General features: G+C 36.1%; 1 protein-coding gene across 6 annotated transcripts in view; it reads left to right on the top strand.

Moving 5' to 3' along the window:
- The window catches only part of R3hcc1l (R3H domain and coiled-coil containing 1 like), a 92,184-nt gene that overhangs the window by 13,927 nt on the left and 55,354 nt on the right, over positions 1-22,903 (top strand). For 2 of the 6 annotated variants that reach the window (XM_078030016.1, XM_078029843.1), the window contains exon 2: positions 19,797-19,864. The exons of the other annotated variants lie outside the window; for them this stretch is intronic. The gene's annotated coding sequence lies outside the window, so the exon portion shown is untranslated. The remainder of the gene's footprint in view (positions 1-19,796; positions 19,865-22,903) is intronic. 6 annotated transcript variants of the gene reach the window in all.

The following is a 22,903-nucleotide window of genomic DNA, read 5'->3' as shown; positions in this document are numbered from 1 at the left end:
CTCAGTGATTTTGAGATTTCACCTTTATCTTATGTACAATTTTTGTTTCATCTATTTCTGGACTTTTTATTATTTTCTTACTGTTGCTTTTATAGAGGTTTAATAGTATATAAAATTTTTAATGTTTTCCTGATTATCCTTACATGGTTATTTTCTTGTTAAATTTTGTTATCACCTTGTCTGTCTCCATTAAAAAAAAGTTTTCCAGTTTTTTATTTAATTTGCTGACTTGATGATATTGAATTATTCCGAGTTTTCTATTCAGTAACAAGAAGTATCTGTTTGCCCAAATCTACTTTTGTGTATTTTAGGAATGTTTTAAGTTTTCTTCATTTTGTTTTTGTACACTTCTTGTTAAACTCTCCATTTAAAAAAAAAAAAACTCAGTAATGATTTTTATCATGTCAGCATTTATAGAGCTATGTCATTCCTTTTATTGTCTGTAGTTTTCTGTGGTCTGAATATACCATAATGTATTCAACTTTGCTCATGTCAGTGGACCTTAAATTTGCTTATAATTTTTCACTATTGTAAATAGCCCAGGAATAAGTATCTATAAACAAGTTCTTTTATTTTATTAGATTACATTCCTTGAAGGAGAATTGCCTGGTCAAATGCCCTTTGATTTTAAAGTTTCTGAAGCATTGCTAAAGTATCTCCTTCCCTTCCCTTCCCTTCCATTCATTCAAAGCAGGTAGATACAGATTAAGTTTTAAATGGCAGGAGTGCCCAAATAGTGGATTTTTTTTTTCATCTGAATGGTGTTGAATACAAATGGCAGAAAGGTAAAAAATTTCATTGACTGTTTTATATATTTAAGGTCCAGATATAATGTGTGTTATATAAAAGAGACCACTTATTGATTACCTTGCATGTATTAAATCTAGGTGCCTTTTTTTTGAGAGAGAGAGAGAATTTTTTTTTTAATATTTATTTTTCAGTTTTTGGTGGACACAACATCTTTATTTTTATGTGGTGCTGTGGATTGAACCCAGCGCCCTGCGCATGCCAGGCGAGCGCGTTACCACTTGAGCCACATCCCCAGCCCTAGGTACCCTTAATCCTACAAATTCACCTAACATTTAGACAAAACTCAGATACTCTACATGTTTAGCACTCAGATGTAGATATATCTCTATTTATAGATACATAATATCAAACATACTACAACCTAAAATAACAGTTGCTTATTTAACAAAAGAGTTATAAAGTGATCATTTAAAAGCCTTTAAACACATCTAAAATGCTTTCTATAGTAATAAAATGTATACCTACACTAACAGTGTACTTGAACCTCATTCTGTTGGCATCATCAAAACAAGATGTCACCATTCATTTTTTTTTAACCTGAAAAATAGGCAAGGATAAAACCATCTTTATTTTTTATTTCTTTGCTAACTGATGAGGTTTGTTTTTTTGCCCAACTAGCCTATGTGTTGGAACTATAGATGACAGGGTATAGTTGAACATCTTTTTGTGTTTCTAGTCATTTATACTGTTGTGTTTCTTATCTGTTTTGATGACAGAAGTAATTTCTGATCAGTTTCTAGATCAGTCCTTAGATGTCATTTCCTGTTCTGTTTTGTTAATGAGCTTCTAAAAAGTATTTGTTTTCATTATACATTCTATGGTAATCACTATTAAACTATTAAACTCTTAATACTTACAAAATTAGAAAATGAAAATTAAATGCCCAGTTGTCAAAAGAAATACTGTATATTTATATAAAAGTAACTTTTGCTGTTATTATATCCAGATGAGGCTGCTGTCTGTCAGAGGGAATTTTGTACAATTTACCTTCACACAGAGTCCGTTTGCATGGTGTAGACTTTTTTTATTCAAAACATCAATGTGGCAAATTAGTAGTCTATACTTAGGCACATTTTATAGAAATGTGTTTATTTAAACATTTGCTTACATTTTGTTACTTCAGTGTTATCTAGTTACTCCGGTGTAAAACAAGTTTGAAAGTGTCAATTTCCTAAAAGACTTAGGATCTTTTGAAGATTTTCTTTCTTCTGTTGTCTTTGTCTTTCTTAATTTTGGTGTTTGTTGTGGAGATAGTAAAAATTGGTTAAATTTTGGAATTAGTTTTCAGAGTTAATTACTAGCTTTGTCGGTTTACTCTCTTTCCATTGTAACAATTGAGCTTATTAAACTCTAACTTTCCTATAATTCACATAGGGAGCAGCAAAGATACAGTTTTATTGTAGGGATTACAATAAAATAAATGTTATAGGGATTTAATTAATTTATTCAGAAAGAATAGATGATCATTTATATCTTCAATAAAATATAGAATAAAAAAAACAATTAGATAACTGTTTTTGATTTTTATATTACCCTGTAGGTATTTATTTTCAGTCAACATTTTTTCTTTTAAAGACAGTAAGTCGATATGACTTGCTGTTTTGTGAGAGGTTTTCTTACCCATTCTCTGATATGTTCAGTATTTTCCAGCTTCTGACTCTTGTGTGTTGCCAGTGGCAACTGCGAAGCTGATGTACAGGGTGAAGGCTTTAGTGGTAATCAGAGGGTCAGTCACAGCAACTGTCAGAAGAATAATTGTACTCATGTGCTGCTGAAGCACATGGCAAAAATTGAATGGAAATTGTAATAACATGATACTGGTGATTTGCAGAATTCATTTTAAATTGTTTAGCACAGCTAGACATGGTGAGAAATAAATGTTGATGTTGAGACCCGAGTTTAAACAGTGTTCTCAAAAAGAATACAAGGTTAAGTAGTCATGGGCACAGATAAAAGGGGGATATAAATTTCTCCTTTGTTAAGTTTTTTTGGGTAGTTTTTTGCTTTGGTTAGCACTAGAAAGCTATCTTCAGACATTTCTAAATGTTATGCTTGGCTCATATAAGTAGATGCATGGGATTTCATTGTACATAACTGAAATAGCCTAGATCTCAGAGCAAACCAAAGGTGAGTTTTTTTTTTTAACTTATGTTTTGTTGTATGTGGACACAATAGCTTTATTTTATTTTTATGTGGTGCTGAGGATCGAACCTAGTGCCTCATGTATGCTAGGCAAGTGCTCTATCTCTGAGCCCCAGCCCCAGCCCCAAAGTGAGTTTTAATCTAGGTTATTTAAAATCTCCTTGTATCTGTCTTATTAGGAGTATTTTTTTTTTAAGAAGCTAATTTGCAACTAGCCATAAAGAGTGACATTGTGTCCAGGAAAATGCTATACTCACACACTGTACTGTCCCACAAGAGTACTTCTTAAGTCCCCAAACGCAGTGCTGACAATCTGTGGCAGCCTATGAATTGTTGAATAGCAGTTGGGGAAGGTGGACAGCAGGGTAAAGTGATTATAAGTTAAAGAGGAGATGGGAAGGGGAAGAAATGAAAAAAGAGCAGAGCAAATCTTAGGTTTTGTGGGCAGTTTGAATGCAAGCTATTCTAGTTGTTAAGATCTGCTGATAAAACTGAAACAAAACATGCAGAGGTGTTTGGAGGCATAAATACTTATCATTTCAAGATGTTATTGTTTAATTCTGTTATCAAAACTGTAAGGTAAGATTAGATGGAATTAAAAATTTTGGCCATGTGGCACATACCTGTGATCCCAGCGGCCAGGCTTAGTAATTTAATGAGGCCTTAAGTAACTCAATGAGACCCTGTCCCTAAATAAACATTTCAAAAGGCTGGGGATGTGGCTTAGTAGTTAAGCATCCCTAGGTTAAATCCTTGGTGCCAAAATTAAAAAAAAAAAAAATTTCTTTTGAAGAGACTAGAAATATCACTTTGTACCAGGGAATGAAACTATAAAGGGTTGGGGTAATGGAATTGGGTCTTCTCCAGGAATTATTGTAGTGATATTAAGGACAGTCTCTAGAATATCTACATCCCAAATGATTGACTGGGTCTTTATCTCAGGCAAATGTATCTTATGTATTTATACATCTTTTGATTTGATTTACAAACATATATGTACATTTACCACCAGCTGGTTTCATTTCAGAAATACATGACCAACTAGAGCCATCTGTGTCAGACATCAAGGAATAAATTTCTGGCTTATTATTTGAATTATGTAGAATAATTTAATCTAGGGCAAGTTATGATTCTGATCTTTCTCGGATTTTAAGGATGATTATACAAAATACAAGTTGAACACTCAAAAAGGTTTTCATTTCAGATTTCAAATTTTTGAATTACGGTACTCAGACTTTATTTAAGTCTAAGTAAATATTCCAGAATCCCCAAACTCTGAAATCTGAAACTTTCTGATTCCAAGCATTTCAGCTAAGAGAAACTCAACCAGTAAATGTATTTGATTGTTTCCTAAGTATAAATGGAATTAGGTTTGGGACCCATTGTTTTTGACCCCATTCCTTCTGTTAATTCTATTACTAGTTTTAGGTTAAATATGTTACTGTTTATTCATTGATGAAATTGGATTTAAGTAATCATTAGAAGAGGTTTTAGTCAAGGATACTTGTTATCTCCTCTACATCATTGATACATACTGAAAAAGATACCAGGGCTAAATGGAAAGGCAAATGTAGTGATAAAGGAAAGGTGTAGACACTGTAATAACTTCTCAGGACTTACCTGTAGAGTCTAGACTCAATTCTCCACCTTATCCTAATGTTGAAGGCCTTCCAGGCTGAATATAATCTTTCTGACAATGAACCTTTGGCTTTACTGAAACTAGTTTTATGGACTAAGTGTTTGTGCAACCCCCCTTTCCTAAGTTGAAATCTAATCCTTAATGTATTGGTATTTTGGAGGCAAGGCCTTTGGGAAGTAATTGGATCATGAGAATAAAGCCCCTATGAATGGGATTAATGACCTTATATGATGGTGCCAAAGAGCTGTCTCTCTCACTTTCTCCCTTGTGAGGATATAAGTAGGAGTTAGCTATCTGCAAATTATAATAGGGCTCTCACCAGAATCTGACCATTGTGGCTCTCTGTTCTTTGACCACCAGCTGCTACAATTGAGAAATTTCTGTTGTTGATAAGCTACATAGTCTTTGATACTTTTTGATAACATCTTGAACTGAAATAAAAGTTTCTGTTAACTATTTTCAAAATAATGCTTTCTAACTTACTGCTTCTTCACATACTCAGCCTCTTTTTTTCTACATCAATTCTGTCTGAATGTCAGCTTCTGTAGTTCTGGCCTCAATACCATTGCTTCATGACATTTTCCTTAACCATTTCAGACCTTTAGTGATATCTCTGTCCTCTGGTTTTCTGTCATTTACTGTTTTTCTTGTTTACTTGGCAATTACAATAACAACAACAGCTACTACTACCTTTCTGTTTTTAAAGTATCTTTTCTTTTAGATAGAGATATCTTAAGTGGGAAAACTTCATTTTTATTCATGTATTGCTTGATGTGAGAAAAAGCCATTACATATTATTAGCTCATATCAATATTTAACATTTATCATTCTTTTTGAGTCATAAGAATAATAGACTAGAAAGCAATTTAAAAGTTTGAGCAGTATATCATAACTTCTTTTTTTGATATTAACAATTTTTAATCTGTTATAATTCAATGTTTTGTATATCACCTGTGTTTAAAAAAAGGTTGAAGCATTAAAAGTGATATTAGACAGTAAAAGTTTTAATTTTTTTTTAATATTTTTTATTGGTTGTTCAAAACATTACAAAGCTCATGATACATCATCTTTCATACATTTGACTCAATTGGGTTATGAACTCTCATTTTTACCCCAAATACAAATTGCAGAATCACATTGGTTATATACTCACATTTTTATATAATGGCATATAGTGACTGTTGTATTCTGCTACCTTTCCTATCCCCTACTATCCCCCCTCCCCTCCCCTCCCATCATCCCTCTCTACCTCATCTGCTGTTGTTCAATTCTCTCCCTTGTTTCCTCCCCGTTTCCCCTCACATCCTTTTCTATGTAATTTTGTGTAACACTGAGGGTCTCCTACCATTTCCAATATGCTTTTCCTTCTCTCTCCCTTTCTCTCCCCCCACTCGTCTTTTTTTAATGTTAATCTTTTCCTCATGCTCTTCCTCCCTGTTCTGTTCTTAGTTGCTCTCTTTATATCAAAGAAGACATTTGGCATTTGTTTTTTAAGGATTGGCTAGCTTCACTTAGCAAAATCTGCTCTAATGCCATCCATTTCCCTGCAAATTCTATGATTTTGTCATTTTTTATTGCTGTATAGTACTCCATTATGTATAGATGCCACATTTTTTTTAATCCATTCATCTGTTGAAGGGCATCTAGGTTGGTTCTACAGTCTAGCTATTGTGGATTGTGCCGCTATGATCATTGATGTGGCAGTATCCCTATAGTACGCTCTTTTAAGATCCTCAGGGAATAGTCCGAGGAGGGCGATAGCTGGGTCAAATGGTGGATCCATTCCCAGCTTTCCCAGGTATCTCCATACTGCTTTCCAAATTGGCCTTACCAATTTGCAGTCCCACCAGCAGTGTACAAGTGTACCCTTTTCCCCACATCCTTGCCAACACTTATTGTTGTTTGACTTCATAATGGCTGCCAATCTTACTGGAGTGAGATGGCATCTTAGGGTGGTTTTGATTTGCATTTCTCTGACTGCTAGAGATGGTGAGCATTTTTTCATGTACTTGTTGATTGATTGTATGTCCTCCTCTGTGAAGTGTCTGTTCAGGTCCTTGGCCCATTTGTTGATTGGGTTATTTGTTATCTTATTTAATTTTTTTGAGTTCTTTGTATATTCTGGATATTAGGGCTCTATCTGAAGTGTGAGGGGTAAAAATTTGTTCCCAGGATGTAGGCTCTCTATTTACCTCTCTTATTGTTTCTCTTGCTGAGAAAAAACTTTTTAGTTTAAGTAAGTCCCATTTATTTATTCTTGTTATTAACTCTTGGGCTATGGGCGTCCTATTAAGGAATTTGGAGCCCGACCCCACAGTATGTAGATCGTAGCCAAATCTATATATCAAATCAGAGACACTAGATATCAAATCAGAGACACTGATAGTGTCTCTGATTTGATATCTAGCTCCTTGATCCATTTTAAGTTAACTTTTGTGCATGGCGAGAGAAAGGGATTCAGTTTCATTTTGTTGCATATGGATTTCCAGTTTTCCCAGCACCATTTGTTGAAGATGCTATCCTTCCTCCATTGCATGCTTTTAGCCCCTTTATCAAATCTAAGAAAGTTGTAATTTTGTGGATTGATTTCTGTGTACTCTATTCTGTACCATTGGTCCACCTGCCTGTTTTGGTACCAGTACCATGCTGTTTTTGTTACTACTGCTTTGTAGTACAGTTTGAACTCTGGTATCAATATACCTCCAGATTCACACTTCCTGCTTAGAATTGCTTTTGCTATTCTGGGTCTTTTGTTTTTCCATATGAATTTCATGATTGCTTTATCTATTTCTATAAGAAATGTCATTGGGATTTTAATTGGCATCGCATTAAACCTGTAGAGAACTTTGGGTAATATCGCCATTTTGATGATGTTAGTTCTGCCTATCCATGAACAGGGTACATTTTTCCATCTTCTAAGATCTTCTTCTATCTCTCTCTTTAGGGTTCTGTAGTTTTCATTGTATAAATCTTTCACCGCTTTTGTTAGGTTGATTCCCAAGTATTTTATTTTCTTTGAGGATATTGTGAATGGAGTGGTTTTCCTCATTTCCATTTCAGAAGTTTTGTTGCTGATATACAGGAATGCCTTTGATTTATGCGTGTTGATTTTATATCCTGCCACTTTGCTGAATTCATTTATTAACTCTAGCAGTTTCTTTATAGACCCTTTTGGGTCTGTTAAATATATTATCATGTCATCCACAAATAGCGACAATTTAAGTTCTTCTTTTCCTATTTTTATGCCTTTAATTTCTTTTGTCTGTCTAATTGCTCTGGCTAGTATTTCAAGAACTAAATTGAATAGAAGTGGTAATAGAGGGTATCCCTGTCTTGTTCCAGATTTTAGAGGGAATGCCTTCAGTTTTTCTCCATTTAGGATAATGCTAGCCTGAGGTTTAGCATATATAGCTTTTACAATGTTGAGGTAAGTTCCTGTTATCCCTAGTTTTTCTAGTGTTTTGAACATAAAGGGATGCTGTACTTTGTCAAATGCTTTTTCTGCATCTATCGAGATGATCATATGGTTCTTGTCTTTAAGTCTATTAATGTGGTGAATAGTATTTATTGATTTTCGTATATTGAACCAGCCTTGCATCCCAGGGATGAATCCTATTTGATCATGGTGCACAATTTTTTATGATATGCTTTTGTATTCGATTTGCCAGGATTTTATTGAGAATTTTTGCATCCAAGTTCATTAGAGATATTGGTCTGTAGTTTTCTTTCTTTGAAGTGTCTTTGTCTGGTTTCGGGATCAGGGTGATGTTGGCCTCGTAGAATGAATTTGGAAGAGCTCCTTCTTTTTCTATTTCTTGAAATAGCTTGAAAAATATTGGTATTAATTCTTCTTTGAAGGTTTTGTAAAACTCCGTTGTATACCCATCTGGTCCAGGGCTTTTTTTGGTTGGTAGTCTTTTGATGGCTTCTTCAATATCTTCCTTTGCTATTGGTCTGTTTAAATTGTGTGTGTCTTCCTGACTCAATCTGGGCAGATCGTATGACTTAAGAAATTTATCGATATCTTCACTATCTTCTATTTTATTGGAATATAGGGTTTCAAAATACTTTCTAATTATCTTCTGTATTTCTGTAGTGTCTGTTGTGATGTTGCCTTTTTCATCCCGTATGTTAGTAATTTGAGTTCTCTCTCCTTCTCTTCTTTAGCATGGCTAAGGGCCTGTTGATCTTCTTTATTTTTTCAAAGAACCAACTTTTAGTTTTTTCAGTGGTCTTTTTTTGTTTCAATTTCGTTGATTTCTGCTCTAATTTTAATTATTTCTTGTCTTCTACTACATTTGCTGTTGTTTTGCTCTTCCTTTTCCAGGTTTTTGAGGTGTAATGTGAGTTCATTTATTTGTTGGTTTTTTTCTTTTTTTGAGGAAAGAACTCCAAGAAATGAATTTCCCTCTTAAAACTGCTTTCATTGTGTCCCATAGATTCCGGTATGTTGTGTCTGTATTGTCATTTGTCTCTATGAATTTTTTTTATCTCCTCCTTTATGTCTTCTGTAACCCATTGATAATTCAGTAACATATTGTTCATTTTCCATGTGATGTAGAATTTTTCCTTTCTTCTTTTATCATTGATTTCCAGTTTCATTCCATTATGATCAGATATGGTGAATGGTATTATCTCCATGCCTTTATATTTACTAAGAGTTGCCCTATGGCATAATATATGGTCTATCTTTGAGTAGGATCCTTGTGCTGCTGAGAAGAACGTGTATCCACTTGATGGTTGATATATTCTATATATGTCGGTTAAGTCTAGGTTATTGATTGTGCTATTGAGTTCAATTGTTTCTTTATTCAGCTTTTGTCTAGAGGATCTGTCTAATGGTGAGAGCAGTGTGTTGAAGTCACCCATAATTATTGTGTGGTAGTCTATTTGACTCTTGAACTTGAGGAGAGTTTGTTTTATGAATGTTGCAGCTCCATTGTTTGGTGCATACAAATTGATAATTGTTATGTCTTGTTGGTGGATGGTTCCTTTTAACAGTATATAGTGTCCTTCTTCATCCCTTTTGATTAACTTAGGTTTGAAGTTGATTTTATTCGATATGAGTATGGCACTCCTGCTTGCTTCCGAGGGCCATTGAGTGATATGATTTTTCCCAAGCTTTTACCTTCAGCCTGTGTATGTCTTTTCCTATCTTATGAGTCTCCTGAAGGCAGTATATTGTTGGATTTGGTTTTTTGATCCAGGTTACTAGCCTATGTCTCTTGATTGGTGAGTTTAGGCCATTAACATTTAAGGTTACAATTGAAATATGATTTGTACTTCCAGTCATGTTTGTTTATTTATTTATTTTAGTTTGGCTAGTTTTTACTTTTTAGTTATTTTCCTCCCCCTTTACTGAGATACCTCTTGCTGTTACTTTTGGGCACTATTTTTCAATTCCTCTTCTTGTAGTATTTTGCTCAAAATGCTTTGCAGTGCTGGTTTTCTGGCTGTGAATTCTTTTAGCTCTTGTTTATCGTGAAAGATTTTAATTTCATTGTCAAATCTGAGGCTTAATTTTGCTGGATACAGTTTTCTTGGTTGGAATCCATTATTTTTCACCGTTTGAAATACATTGTTCCAGGATCTTCTCGCTTTCAAAGTCTGTGATGAAAAATCAGTTGTTAACCTAATTGGTTTACCCCTGAATGTAATCTGCCTTCTTTCTCTTGTAGCTTTTAATATTCTCTCCTTGTTCTGTATGTTGGCTATCTTCATAATTATATGTCTTGAAGTTGGTCTATTATGGTTTTGAGTGTTTGGGGTCCTGTAGGCTTCCAGGATTTGGCAATCCATTCCATCTTCCATCTCTGGGAAGTTTTCTAGAATTATTTCATTTAATAGGTTGTCCATTCCTTTGGTTTGATTCTCTATGCCTTCTTCTATCCCGATGACTCTCAAATTTGGTTTTTTATGACATCCCATATCTCTTGAATAGATTGCTCGTGGGATTTAAGCATCTTTTCTGTGTTGACTATATTCTTTTCAAGTTGATAAACTTTTTCTTCATTATCTGATGTTCTGACTTCTACTTGATCTAGTCTATTTGTAATATTCTCGGTTGAGTTTCTAGTTTGGTTTACAGTTTCCTGCATTTCTAGGATTACTGTTTGATTTATTTTTAACATGTCTATCTCCTGGTAAAGCTCGTTCTTTGCCATTTGAATTTGTTTGTTTAATTCATTTTCAAAATATACTTTTATTGCTTGGACTTGCTGTCTCATGTCTTCTCTAATATTCCTTTCCATCTGAGTTAGGTGTGCCTTGAGTTCTTTCCCTATCCCTGTTTCTGATGCTTCTAGGTCCTCCTGTAGATTTAAGTTATCCTGCATTGTTTGTACTCCTTTTTTCCCTTGTTTTTTCATGATGTTCACGCTACTTTCCAGCTCTATTTGATTACTGTGTTTCTGCTCTCTTCATAAATTTGTTTTGGTTTTTTATATCTCTGTTGTCTCTCCTTTGTGTTGGTAGACTATGCTTGCTAAAGTGGATTCCGCTGGGAAGGAATTCCGACGGCCAAGCTCCAGTGACTTCACCTCTCTGCTATGGTGGGCCCCAGGCTCCTCACTGGGGTGTCCGAATGGAGGGGTGGGACTGGACTGTCTCTGGTTGGTTTCAGCTCCCAGATGCCGTCGGGCGGACTCCAGCCACCCAGTCGCGTGGGCCTGGCCTCTAGTCCCTTGGTTTCTCCTGCTAGTCCTGGTTTCTCCTGCTAGACCAGATTTCCCCTGAGTAATGCCTCTCGGCAGTTTAAACTGTACTCTGGGCCTGCCGTTTGTTGGGCGTGGAGGGTGGCTATTGAGAACCCCCCCCAATCTATTGTTTTGATTTTTTCCGCTTGCCCCTCCCCCGCACTGGCAATACAGGTTTCGTCCCTCTTCCCCCCGCCCCCCAATGGGAGGGGGAGTTGAAGGTCGGTTATCTCTAGGTGTCTCTAGTTTTCCCCACGTCTTTATGCAGGCTTGCTCTGATAATCCCTCCTCCTGAGAGCCTAGGAGAGATTTTATGCGAATTCCCCGCTGTATGGGAGATGAGCTGAGTAACACGCACCTGTTTTATTGTTGTAATCTGTTGGAGAGTGGCGGTGGTTACTTCAGCTCTCCAAGATGGTGGCTGCTGGTTTCCTTGGTGGAGTTTCCGTTGTAGGGGATAGAACTGTCCTGCTTCCTTCCCCATCTGAAATCCTGAACTCAGCCCAGGGCTCCGTGAGTGCTCAGGTGGCAGGATTCCACAGAATCTGCTGCAATCTCCCTGCTTGCTGGTTGCTTCTCGGCGGCTCCCCTCTGTCTATAGCCGTGGGGCGGGCCACACGGATCAGTCAGCCCGGATCTCCCGTTCGCACAGTTGGCTCGTGTATGAGACTCAATTACTGGACCTCGGTGCTGGAAATCCTTCCTCTAGGTTTCGGTGCACCCCCATTTTGCTGTAAGTTCCTAACAAGATAGTTTTTTGTTGTTCTAACTCATTATTCACCCGCGCAGTGGTGCGGTACACCAGGTGTGATGCACTCTATTCACGGCCATCTTGGGAATCCGATCATAACTTCTTTGAAAGCCTTTTGTAGTCTGCTATATAGGCTTGCTGATCCTTAAAGTAACATAGCTCTGAAAATGTTATTTATTCTAAGGCAATTTCTATTGAAACTCTTAATTAGCAAATTTCAAACTATAGAAGCTTTTATTCATTAATTTCCTAATGTTTTCTTTGCCTGCCTTGAAGTGAAACTTGCTTTTTTGGTTTATTTTTCACTGGGAAACATATTGCTGATATATAGACTCTATATAGTTATTCCTTTTTGTTGCTAGTTCTCTTTGGTGCTTAATATTCTCTGCTATTATTTTACTTCATAGTTTTTAGAAGGTATGCATTCTAGTCTAATGTAGTATTTATATCAGGGAATTTTAACTGTTAATTAACATTTGGAAGCTCTGGGATCTTAAGTAATATAATTTTCAGTTTTCTCATCTGTGAAGTTGGGATAATAATAGATACCCCTTAGCATTATACTTGGGATCAAACAAGATAATATACATATATACACATACATACGTGTATGTGTGTAGACACTAAGCACAGATTAAGTGTAATAGTCTTTACCTTTTAAAATTTTCTCAGTGGCTTATTAGCTTTAGTCTGCATCTTAAAGAGAGGAAAAAAAAATCAAATAGTAATGTATATCTTGGTTGAGGTATAGTCCCCAAGGCCTTATCCATTTGATCTCCTTTATTGTCAACTATAGTCTGTCAGTTTAACTCAGGAAAGGCCCAGGAGAGAAACTAATTTCAAATAACTCTAAAATACAGACTATCCTTCCAATGTTTAGTTAGGGGAAGAAGTTTTAGGAGGTTTTTCTTTTCTTTGATCCCTACCAGCAGATACATACACACACACACACACACACACACACACACACACACACAGCAGAAAGCAGGCTTTTCCGTATACTTTTTTATTATATATTATATTGCTATTGTTCAGTTATATTAAGGCTTTGATCTTACTGCCTTTAGTGGTATTCAATAGTAGGTGCTAACATTAAACATGGAATAGTTAACTTGGTGAACCATGGGGTTCCCATGTCATTGGATTGTGAAAGAGATTAAGCTGCAACCTGTTTCCTAGCCTCTAAAGTGTGAAATCAGTTGGTGTTAATTCATGGTGACTATATATAGCCAGTTGACTGTAAAATAAGTTTGGGGCATTAATTGTGTTATGTTTTGAGAATAACTTTTTAATGCTATATTTTGTGTATTTTAAGACTCCCAAGATCCTCATGGAATTGTGTATCCTTTATACACTCATATTATACTCATATATAATATGAGTATCTTGTCCAGATACTCATATTTTTCATGAAATGTTTCTTCCCATTGTGTAGGCTACATTTTTTTGTCCAACTGCATGCAGGGGCACAAAGGTTATAAATTCTCAAGGAAAGCTAATATTTAATACTATAATTTTTCTGTATAATATTGCATGTAAAAAATACCATTTGCAAGTTGGTATTTGATGTACAAATGTCTTCTAAGACTCAGATTTGAAAGTATGTATTGTACTTTAAGGTTTCCATTACTCTAAGAACTGTGCTGTCAGTTCCACTAGTTGTTATTCCCATGTTCACATGTGCCTCTAGATGATTTCAAATGCTTGGGGAAGTTGCAGGGAAGAAGTATATAAATTATTCTCTTGGGGAATAGAAGAGAGGGAGATCTTTCCTGACACCTGGTGAGGTTCTTTACCATATGGCTTTGAGGTGAGGCAAGGTGAATGAGGAAGTTTCAGAGACGATAGTGAATTATTATTGTCAGCACTTTAAGTCTAGAAGGTTATTGGAATTGATATGCTATGAAAGCTTTAAAGTTCTTTCATTTTTATTCTGGTTGGTTTTCTCATTTTACTGAAGCAATCTTTGAGCTCTCTTCAGTTGCTTTACGTTTACACAGATTCTAAGCGAATTGCAAATATTTACGAAATTAATACATTATTGTGATACAGAATGTACTATGTTAGACCATGAGACATTCTAGCATAGTAGTTAAGTGTGGGGACTTTTTGAAATCCTAACAAAAGATCACCCACTTAGAAGAAGCTGGGTGATCTTGAGTTATTTAAGCTTCCTAATTCTCATCTGTAAAATTGGGATAATACTAATTACCTCATAATATTTAGTTGGAATCAAATGAGATAGTATATATATGGTATTTAGCACAGTCCTTGTGACATAGTAAGCATTCATTAAATATTAGCTGATTATTATTTTTTATTTTCCTTCTACTACTCTTATTGGTACTATTCTACTACTATTTGACTTCTGTTTGTAGGGCTTAAACCTTAATGAACCAAAAAAATATATATATATATAACTGGACATGGTTCACAAGAACAGATTTTGAAAACTGTTATTATTCTTTTAGGCATGGGTTAATAGTCCTTTCTTAACCAAACTAGAATCTCAAAATAGCTTTTCTAAATGAAAGTTAGGGATCTTTGTATTGATTTAAGATAGCTGTGCAAATGAATATAAAAATTGATTATTCTAAAATGTATTTGGTTAATGCAAATAAAAAAGCCTTTCTGTGAACTCTTATGGATTATATTGAAATAAGACTTCAAAACAGTCATTGCTTTTTTTTTTTTTTAAAGGTGGCGGGGAGGGAATCTTTTTTGTAGATGGACACAACACAATGCCTTTATTTTTTATTTTTTATGTGGTGCTAAGAATTGAACCCGGGTCCCACCCGTGCTAGGTGAGTACTCTACCACTGAGCCACAATCCGAGCCCCGAGAAATGATTTTCTTCTGGTGCTAAGAATAGTTGTGGTAGAGGTTTTGTCCAGTGTATGAAACATATTTTTGTGGGAATGAGATGGAAAAATCATCCTGATCATTTACACTAATGGAGATGAGCATTAGTGTGGATAATATATTTTTGAATTTGATGTGCATTATGTGATTATTTTTGCAGCACAATTAACTTCCTGATTAAACTTTACTCAGCATATATCCTGATCATATACTGGGTAGAAAACTGAGTGAAATAGCTATAATGGTGACAATATTATTGATTTAGTTTAGATAGGTGATCTGGATTCAGGTCTCAGTTTCCAGTCAAATAAGTGTAAGTCTTAGATACACTCCCCAACCAGTTTTCTCATCTTTAAGATGAGGAGGTGATACAGCATGATTTTTGAAGGTTCTTAGTCATAAGACTGTAAAATCTGAATGGAGGTAGGTTGGGAATGAGGAAATGTAGCAGTGACACGTTCTGTCCACCAGAGGGTGAAATCCAGTCAGTCATTTTGTGTTGTATTGTTGACCAGAGTTTGGCATTCTTGGAAATGAAGAGGACACATTGCTTCCCTGTCCATTTAGGCTAAGTCAACACTACTTGCATTCAGTATCTTTTTTTTTTTTTCCTTTTCTTTTTCAACCTTCTGGATAGGACTGGGGCAAATAAAGGAAAAGAGAAGAGTAGTGGTTTCTAATGATCCCGGCTTCACTGACATCTGGTTTTGTTCTCTAAGATGGTGAATGACTATCAGATAACCTATGTGCAACTTCAGTGGGAAGCCCAGTAGTTTAGGTGACCATATTTAATTATTTGTAGCACTCTTGTCACGCATATTAATACATAAGCACTTCTCAACTATCATTATCCACCCTCTCTGAAATCCCAGGATGAAGACAAAATGTCTGAGAAACACAGTAGAATGAGACAGTATTTGTAATTGTAATCTTAAATTTCAACTTTCTTTGCTATTTAATATCTTTGTAACCATGAAGAGTAAAACCTTGGATCCTTGGTATTCTTATCTGAAAAATTAGGATGTTGTGGCCTATACTATCCCTTCCAGTAGTCTACAGATACTGCAAAAAATTCTTTGATATTTATAAGGGGAAGGCTTTTTCTTAAATACAGATCTATAATAAAAAAAATGGTTACTCCCCCCCATCCCCACTCTTTTTTGCAGTAATGGGGATTGAACCCAGGGCTGCTGTACCACTGAGCTACATCCCAGCCTTTTTTATTTTTTATTGTGAGACAATGTCTGATTAAGTTGCCTAGGCTGGCCTCAAACTTGTGATCTTCCTGCCTCAGTCTCCTGAGTCACTGGGATTACAAGCATGAACCACTGGGCCCTGCTAAAGAAGGATCTTTTAAATATAGTATATTATTTCTGTTTTGACAGAAACAGATATAGATTTTGTTAAGGCATAAATGTTAAAACATTAACATTTATTAACAACAAGAAGAAAGACTGTTGCTATTCCATTGAATCATTTTTCTTACCCCACAAATATAAAGGTTCTCTACTTATAGGTTTAGGGTAGCAATAGTTTAGTCAAGAGAATGTTTTCTCTTGATATGTGGATGCTAATTCATGATAAGGGGGGTGGCTAGGGAAGAATAGAATTTCTTTGAATTAGGCAGAGGAATGAAGGGAGGGGAGGGGATATGGTGCTAGGAAGGATAGTAGAATGAATTGGATGATATTGCCATATGTGCATATATGACTGCATGACTGGTGTGATTCTACATTATGTAAAACCAGAAGAATGAGAAGTTAAACTCCATTTATGTGTGATGTGCCAGACTTCATTCTACTGTCATATATAACTAATTAGAACAAATTAAAAAAAAAGAGTTGGTCAATACTAAGAACCAAGCTGACCTGATTGGGATGTAGGAGATAAGGAAGCATTTAGAGGAGGTCTTAATTTGGGAATAAGTGAGCATAGAAAAAGAGAGAGTATGTGGGTACTAGGAGTTCATATCACAGTATCCATTTCTTCTAGCCACACCAATGGAAATAACTTTGATAGAGTCTAAGTTGTCTGAGAGCTCAGGATAGCATGGAAGGAACAAAGAAAGGCATGGAGTCTAATACAGATGAGATGACTAGAAGAAGGCAAAGCAAAGGGACACAAGAATGTGCCTTGGAAAGTAGGCAAGGATTAGTACTTACACTGATATGTACTCAGGAAAGTAAAAGTGAACTAGATAGAAACAGGATTTTAGCATTATGTATAGAAGACAGATTTTTTCCCCCTTTTTTGTACAAGGATTGAACCCAGGAGCACTTTACCACTAAGCCACATCCTCAGCCCTTTTTAATATTTTATTAGAGACAGGGTCTCGCCAAGTTGCTTAAGCTGGCTTTGAAATTGAGGTTCTCCTGTCTCAGCCTCCTGAGCTGCTGGGATTACAGGTATACACCACCAGGCTGGGCCAGTTGATAGAATTTAATTGTCCTGTTTTTAATCACCATCCTTGGTGTTGGTAGACAGGACTCTATACATGTTTGAGGACAGTGATATATCACTGGCAAACTCGAGGTGGTTTGATGATTCTAATAGCATCACACTCCACTGGATACACATACTCACAGATCTGCTCACCAGTACTGTAGAGTTCATTCCCAGAAACGAACTGGCTAGTAAAAAATTTGGCAAACAAGTTAGCTTTTCAAGTACTGCTAGGAATGGAGCCCAGCTGTTCCCTTTGGGCTTTAAGCTGTTGGAATTCATTGTGTTAGCAGCTAGAAAGAATGAAACTGTAACATGTTTAGCCTAGTTCATGACAGCAAAGCAGAGGTGTTAGGGTTTCTGTTCTAGAGGTTTACACTGCAAGTAACTTAACCTGATTGTGTGTCTTAATATTACTGGGCTTCTGACCGCTGAAATATGGCTTGGATCGATGGTGGTTTGGAGAAAGTAGAAAGAGGGCTATCCATCATTTAGAGGCTCCATAGAAGCTGGCTGATAATGCTGCTTTCACCAAGCAGCCATCTGTCCATCCATCCATCAGTAGGATGAAATGAGATTTAGCGGAACAGGCAGCCGTAACTCTGAGACACTTTCTAACCAACAATTGCAGCCTTGGCCTGAGTCTCACCACAAAGCACAGCACTGGGGTTTGGCGGGATGTGGCAGCAAGCAGTCTCCTTCCCGTCACTGCCAACCTAGAATGTATTCAATATGAAGCCATTGGCCAGCCTTACTTCCCATACAAAAATTTGGCTAAACTTTTGATGATGAGTAGACAGTAACTCTCTTTCAACTCCAGACTGTTTAACAAGTTGAGCAGACTTTTTTTGATGTTAATATTTTTTTAACACTTGTAGATATTTCTGCTGGCAATTCCCTATTCATCATGGTAATAAGGATGATGTTGAATTAAATTCAAAGATAATTCATTGATTTTATTTTATACAAGTTCTTTTTATTCTTAAATTAAAATTTCTGCCTATATTCATAGGTAGTAAAAATTGAATTTTCATCCTTATTTCTTTCTACATTAATGGTGCTAATGTGAAAGGAAAGAAAGTATGGATAGGAAAATGGGTAAAAGATTAAAAGCAAGAACCTAGGTGATCCCTAAAGTGGATTATCAAGCTGTGAATAGATGAATAATAACTATATCTTTATGGTTCCTCTACTTTTCCTAAAACTGAACATTTTGAGAGACCCTGTTGGTCAAAATAGCACTTTGTACTCATGTTGACTATCCTGGTATCTTGAACATGAACAGCTTCCTTGACTGTTTTCTTACAATGGTCACTTCAGACCTCAGCTCCTGCTCTTTGTTCTGAAGCCTTGGTTTTCACCTCAGATTGAGGGAGGGGTTAAGGGAGCCTAATGTACCGGAGATGCCTCGGAAATGAGAGCCTTGGATGAATTCCTGGGCCTATTGATCCACCGGCAGTTTATGCATCCTGACATTCATAATCTCAGTAGGCTGCTGATGTTCCTGATTAATGGGCCCAGGGGCTGTCCATCCGTCACTTCACATTAATTACTGAAGAGGTGTTTTTCCAGTGATTTACCTGACAGTGGGCTGTGATAAATACCCCTAAGCAGAGTGGGCAGTGATTAATCACAGGGCTATACCCCTCCCCCCACTTTTCCTTTCCCCTAACCACAGGCCAGCATTGGGACCTGACCAAAGAGTGCCCCCTCCCCATAAGCTATCTATCTCCATAATTGCTTGTGGATGCATATTTATTGGGGCATGAGACCTGGCAGATAGCATTTAAGAATTTGTGCCAAAGATGATGAAAAATAAATCTTTCCAGTAGGAAGAGTAACTAACATGTTTTTACATGTGGCAGATAAGTATATAAGAGCTGCCTTTATGTTACCTTTAAAATTTTGGGAGGAATATTGTCTTCTTACTATGTCTGTACTTAGTGCTGTGGTAGTTATGTTGCAGGCTTTAAAAAGAGGAGACAGTACAACTTTTGTCTTTGATATTTGTAGTCTATTCAGGGAGAAAATGAACAAATAGAATGTAGACTATTTCAAGATATTGGTAAAATCTGAGGAGGACTGGAATAGAACTCTAAGGTTTCATTTTTTTGTGGCCTTAGAAGATGAAATTTAGTTAAATATTTAGCTATTTTATTGTTTTCCATGTGTCAGTTAATAATTTCAACTTCAGAAATTGGAAGATAAGTTTAATGTAGCTGCAGATCTCAGCAAAAACCAATGCCATTTGCCTCAGTTTCTCAAAGTATGAACTTTCCAGAGATTTGTTGAATTAATTTTTGCATTAATTTGTTTCTCTGAGTATATATTTATATACAAGGAACACATGAGGGATTATGTCTGTTTTCAAGAAACTTATAGAGTATGAGATAATATTCATAAATGCAACTTTTTTTTTTTTTTTAAGATGGGGTTGTATTTCTGTTTTTCCCAGATTAATCCTGAATTACTGGACTCAATTGATCTTTTCTACATCAGCCTCCTGAGTAGCTGGGACCATAGGTATGCATCATCATCATGCCTGGCTATAAATGCAACACTTAAACAACAGTATAAGATAGTATCTAATGACATGAATACCACAGATAATGAATGTATATGAATTCACAGAAGGATGAAAGCAGCGTACCTTCAAATGGTTATAGGAAAAAGCCAAATTTGATATACGTCGTTTGAATGAATAGTAACTAGGGCTGTTTAAAATGAGATAATTCTAGGGGGATATTTTAGATGTTGAATGAAAGAGGCTGGGAGGCCATCCTGCCTAGAATGGAGAATTTTATTTTTGAGTAGCAGGAATCTGATTGAAACAGTACATTGATACTAAGTCATGGCGAACTTTAAATTCCTTATTTTATATCTTGTAGGTTCTGGTGAATCACTGAGGGGTGCAGGTGTGTGTATGCTGGAGTTTGACTAGAGAGCTTACGCATGCTAGGCAAGCATATTTCTGACTACTGTACCTTCACCCTGCCAGAGGGATTTTCTTAATGTCTCCTCTACCGTCACCTTTATGTCTTCCTGCTGAACTTGCATTTTAAAGAGGGTATTTCTCCATGCGCTAGCCCTTCTCCCAAGTAGGTGTTTGTTGATACCATTGGTATGGTTCAGTCTTTGTTTTAGGTAGGTGTCTTACTTTCCCTTGGAACTCACTTGAGACTTTTTCAGTGGTTCTTTAAGGGTAGAGGACTTTGGTTTGGTTGGTTTTGTTTCATTTCCCTTAATCAACTACAGTAGGTCTTTGCGTTTTTCCTGAGGGCAATAGCATTTACTGCCTTTTTCCCCTCACCACGTAAGACTTTTCCTATAGGAGAGGTGGTCAAGAAGAATCCAGGTAGGTCTTGATATTTTTCCCAAAGGAGCTTCCATTCTCTTCCAAATGTACCCTAGTCGTTTTTTTTTCAGCCTGCATTGAGGTCTTTGGAGAAGATTCCTATGGGTGAGTGAGAATCCTATTGTTTCTGTGGTTACCAAGGGTTTTATATTGTCATAGTAGCCCATGTTTGGCCTGTAGTAATTTTAAAATAATTTTAATTTTGATTAAAATTCTTCTGACTGACTTGTATGATATCCATTGTTTACTATAGGTAAGGAAGTGTCCTCATGTCCTATCTTTCCTTTGAGAAGTCTTGTCTTTCCTTAAATTTGAGGTAGTTGTTTGCCCTTAAAATTATAGGTATATTGCTGTGAAATGTGTAAAAATCACAAAATTTCCTGAACCCAGCAAGAAAGTAAGAGTTCAGGAAATTTTGTGATTTTGCACATTATCCACCCACCATTCATTCATTTTGTAGTGCAGAAGATTAAATAGTTAAGTAATTTACTAATTTTACCAAAGTATTGATAAGAACTGCAATAGGAGTATAGAGAAGAATATATATAATCTTAAATAATTAATGTTATGGTTTGGATCTGGAATGTCCTCCATAGACTTAGGTGTTAATAGTAGGTGCCCAGTTGGTTCTTTGGGAGGTGGCTACTAACTGGAAGGTGTCGATCACTGGTGGTATATCCTTGAAGGGTCTATTTTTTCGCTTTCTTCCCTCCCTAGTTCCTGGCAGCTGTGAGATAAGCAGCACCTGCTCCACCTTGCATTCTTCACTGGGTAATGTTATACCTCACCAAAGGCCCAAAGTGACAGGACCAAGTAATCATGGTGTGAAATCACTAGCCAAAAATAAAATCTTTCCTAAGTTGATTTTCTCAGGAAATTTGTGAGAGAGAGAATAGAGATTAGTAAAGATGGGAAGTTGTAGGAAAGTAAAATAGGTAGAAGGAAGAGACCATATGGTGGCTAATATGTAAAACAAACAAACAAAAACCCTGCAAAACAGACATGGAGAGTTTGAGAAGCTGAAAGATGCCCACTATGGCTAAATGGTATACAAGGACAGAAGTGACAGAAGGTAAGAGTGGAGAAAATTGACTAGAGCCAGGGTAAAACAAGTCTTGTAAACCATGTTAAGAGGTTGATTGTTATAAAAATATTGGGGAGTCGTTGAATGGTTTTTAGGGAGGGGGATAGCTAAGCAGGGAATTATTTTTAAATGGTCATTCTGGATGCAAGGTGAGGAGTGATGGAAAGGAAGCCAAGACAGAGAGATGGCCTATTACCACAATATAGGGGTTTGTGTGTGTTGGTTTACCTGGAGCAGTGACATTAGGGATAGGGAGAATTAACCCAGGTTAAAGAGATATTTAGGTATGACGGTCAGTAGAACTTGTCCATTGATTGAATATGGAGGTCAAGGGAGAAGGAAGACTTGCACTGTATTCAGTAAAAGTCTTGGTATGTTGCTTCAGATTTTCTTTCTTCCTTGAGAGAGAGACTAGAATAAAAACGTCCTTGGTTGACTTCACCATTCATGACCCATGGTTAAAAATTTATTGAGGTTTTGGGTGGAAGTAAGTCAGAAAAGAAAAAAAAAACATTTAAATAATTTGTAAAGTCATTTGAATACAGGTCTTTTGCCTGATTATCTTTCAGTGTTGAGAAAAACAGAAGACACTTTGGTTCTTTCAGTTTTGATGTTTAGCCACTTGGCTTGTAAACAAATAAAATCTGGAAAATGGCTTTCTTACCCTTTTTGAACAAAAATAGCATAAAATTGATCTTTTCAAATAGCTATTCCATTTAGATAGATACTTAACACATTTAATCACATAACTTCCTTGTTTTTCCCAGATGGTTTTATTCAGCATTTGGTGTGGTGAATATTACATAAATGTTTACAACCTGTGTTTGAGAGTTCTAGTCTTCCAAAACTCCAGTCACCTAACATCATGACCACTGCCACTGACAGCTGTGACAAGTTTTATACAGAACACAGCTGTGGATGCCAGCAGTATTTTTATGGTGGGGGCGGGCAAAATACAATTTTTAGAAAACGAAATGTCAGTTATAAACAGTCCTCAGTGGTCAAGATGGGGAAATGTTTGGAACTTAAGAAGATGAACGATTTTCTCAGTGATAGAGTTAGAAAAAAATATGGTATTTTGTTTCAATATTAGTTAGGTGGTTATGAGTAAGAAAATTTAAGA

This window comes from Ictidomys tridecemlineatus, chromosome 1 (genome assembly GCF_052094955.1).
Source record: "Ictidomys tridecemlineatus isolate mIctTri1 chromosome 1, mIctTri1.hap1, whole genome shotgun sequence".
Taxonomy (NCBI): domain Eukaryota; kingdom Metazoa; phylum Chordata; class Mammalia; order Rodentia; family Sciuridae; genus Ictidomys; species Ictidomys tridecemlineatus.
The sequence above is the reverse complement of the archived record's forward strand: the minus strand, read 5'-3'. Positions and strand labels throughout refer to the sequence as shown.